At 43.9% G+C, this 3,211-nt stretch overlaps 1 protein-coding gene across 1 annotated transcript in view; it reads right to left on the reverse strand.

Moving 5' to 3' along the window:
• The window catches only part of LOC111965284 (inhibitor of Bruton tyrosine kinase), a 143,505-nt gene that overhangs the window by 128,594 nt on the left and 11,700 nt on the right, over nucleotides 1-3,211 (reverse strand). The window lies entirely within an intron of this gene.

Below are 3,211 nucleotides of genomic sequence, written 5' to 3' on the forward strand. Positions count from 1 at the left end.
GGTGGAGTTATGTCACACGCAGTTAACAAAAATATATGGAAATGTCTGCTCTACCCAAAATACAACCGATTGCAGCATTACGCAAAAATGTAGGAGGCAAGGGAAAGGGAGAATGTAAGGAACTTGTCTGTCGGCCCTGCATTAAAGACCAAAATTGCTATAGAAATATGTGATTAATAAATTCTTATACAAACTTCTTACAACCAATATAATGTTATATATATGGGGATACAACCATTCTAGCTCTACAGATTTGCTGTGAAGAGACAGATCATTAGATCAGTTATTTGGTACTGCACATATGTTGCTTGTTTTTGGACGCAGGTGAGGAATGGCTGAAAAATGGCAACATTTTCTTGGAGCTAATCTGCAAGTAGCCCTGCCGGGTGATTTGAAAGTCATAGAAACTGTAGAAAGTATGAGAATAGAAAGGTTCGGAACTTTTGTTAAAGATCATAGCACGTTGAAAATATATGGCAGTGTACGCTCGTCCTCCTCGTCTGAAGAGGAGCATGGATCGGACCAAAACGCAGCGTGGGTTGAATACATATTTGTTAATTTAAGAAGACGAAGAAGGAAAAACAAACTACAAACAATAAACGACATTAACAGACCTGAACTTGAGAACATACAACATGAACGGACGAACAGGAAGAACACACGAAATGAAGAAACGAACGAAACAGTCCCGTGTGGCACAAACACGGACACAGGAACAATCACCCACAAACAACAGTGAGAATAGGCTACCTTAATATGGTTTCTCAATCAGAGGAAACGTAAAACACCTGCCACTAATTGAGAACCATTCAGGCTAATACATTGAACCAACATAGAAACACATAACATAGAATGTCCACCCCAACTCACGCCCTGACCATACTAAACAAAGACAAATAAAGGAAATAAGGTCAGGAACGTGACAGGCAGCTAGAAATTATTACTGGATGGTTTCAGAGATTGTTTTTAGTCTAACAAAAGATAACTAATGTCAAATATACTGTCCGTGAAATGTATGTGGAAGCCTAAATATTTTACTAGTAAACTAACAGACAACAGTATTTAGAATTCCACTTACATACTATACATTTCACGGGTCTGTAGTGGGGAGGGTGGTGGGGTTAGGGAAAAGAATAAAGAATAAAATAATAAAAAGGGAAATATATAACAAAATAAATACTTGTATATATTTCAAAAAATATAAAAAAGTATTTAGTCAGCCACCAATTGTGCAAGTTCTCCCACTTAAAAAGATGAGAGAGGCCTGTAATTTTCATCATAGGTACACTTCAACTATGACAGACAAAATGAGAAAACAAACACATGCTTATTTCCACCATAATTTGCAAATAAATTCATTAAAAATCCTACAATGTGATTTTCTGAATTTTTTGTGATTTTCTGGATTTTTGTACCTATGATGAAAATTACAGGCCTCTCTCATCTTTTTAAGTGGGAGAACTTGCACAATTGGTGGCTGACTAAATACTTTTTTGCCCCACTGTATAATCGTACTACACCGGCTCCAAAGCTCGTCGGACGTGCCAGGGCTTGCAAACTATTGCAGACTACAAAGGGAAGCACAGCCGAGAGCTGCCAAGTGACACAAGCCTACCAGACGAGCTAAATAACTTCTATGCTCGCTAAGAGGCGAGTAACACTGAGACATGCAATAGACCATCAGCTGTTCCGGACGACTGTGTGATCACGCTCTCCGCAGCCTATGTAAGTAAGACCTTTAAACAGGTCAACATTCACAAGGCCGCTAGGCCGGACGGATTACCAGGACGTGTACTCCGAGCATGAACTGACCAACATGCAAGTGTCCTCACTGACATTTTCAGCCGCTCCATGTCTGAGTCTGTAATACCAACATGTTTCAAGCAGACCACCATAGTCCCTGTGCCCAAGAACACTAGGGTAACCTGCCGAAATGACTACTGACCCGTAGCAGTCACGTCTGTAGCCATAAAATGCTTTGAAAGGCTGGCCATGGCTCACATCAACACCATTATCCCAGAAACCCTAGACCCACTCCAATTTTCATACTGCACCAACAGATCAGCAGATGATGCAATCTCTATTGCACTCCACACTGCTCTTTCCCACCTGGACAAAAGGAACACCTATGTGAAAATGCTTTTCATTGACTACAGCTCAGTGTTCAACACCATAGTGCCCTCAAAGATCATCACTAAGCTAAGGACCCTGGCACTAAACACCTCCCTCTGCGACTGTATCCTGGACTTCCTAACTGGCCACCCCCAGTTGGTAAGGGTAGGTAACAACACATCTGCCATGCTGATCCTCAACACAGGGGCCCCTCAGTGGTGCATGCTCAGCCCCCTCCTGTACTCCCTGATCACTCAGGACTGCATGGCCAGGCACGACTCCAACACCATCATTAAGTTTGCTGATGACACAACAGTGGTAGGCCTGATCACCGACAACGATGAGACAGCCTATACGGAGGAGGTCAGAGACTTGACTGTGTGGTGCCAGGACAACAACCTCTTCCTCAACGTGATCAAGACAAAGGAGATTATTGTGGACTACAGGAAAAGGAGGACCGAGCACGCCCCATTCTCATCAACTGGGCTGTGGTGGAGTAGGTTGAGCGCTTCAAGTTCCTTGGCGTCCACATCACCAACAAACTAGCATGGTTCAAGCCCACCAAGACAGTCATGAAGAGGACACGACAAAACCTATTTCCCCTCAGGAGACTGAAAAGATTTGGCATAGGTCCTCAGATCCTCAAAAGATTTTACAGCTGCACCATCGAAAGCATCCTGATGGGTTGCATCACTGCCTGATATGGTAACTGCTCGGCCTCCGACCGCAAGGCACTACAGTGAGTAGTGCGTACAGCCCAGTACATCACCGGGGCCAAGCCTCCTGCCATCCAGGACCTCTATACCAGGCGGTGTCAGAGGAAGGCCCTGAAAATGGTCAAAGACTCCAGCCACCCTAGTCATAGACTGTTCCCTCTGCCACCGCACGACAAGTGGTAGCGGAGCTCCAAGTCTAAGTCCAAGAGGCTTCTAAACAGCTTCTACCCCCAAGCCATAAGACTCCTGAACAGCTAATCATATGGCTTCCCAGACTATTTGCATTGTCCCCCCCGCTGCTACTCTCTGTTATTATCTATCACTTTAATAACTCTACCTACATGTACATAATTACCTCAATTACCTCGACACTGGTACCCCCT

Source organism: Salvelinus sp. IW2-2015, linkage group LG6.1 (assembly GCF_002910315.2).
Source record: "Salvelinus sp. IW2-2015 linkage group LG6.1, ASM291031v2, whole genome shotgun sequence".
Classification (NCBI taxonomy): Eukaryota; Metazoa; Chordata; class Actinopteri; order Salmoniformes; family Salmonidae; genus Salvelinus; species Salvelinus sp. IW2-2015.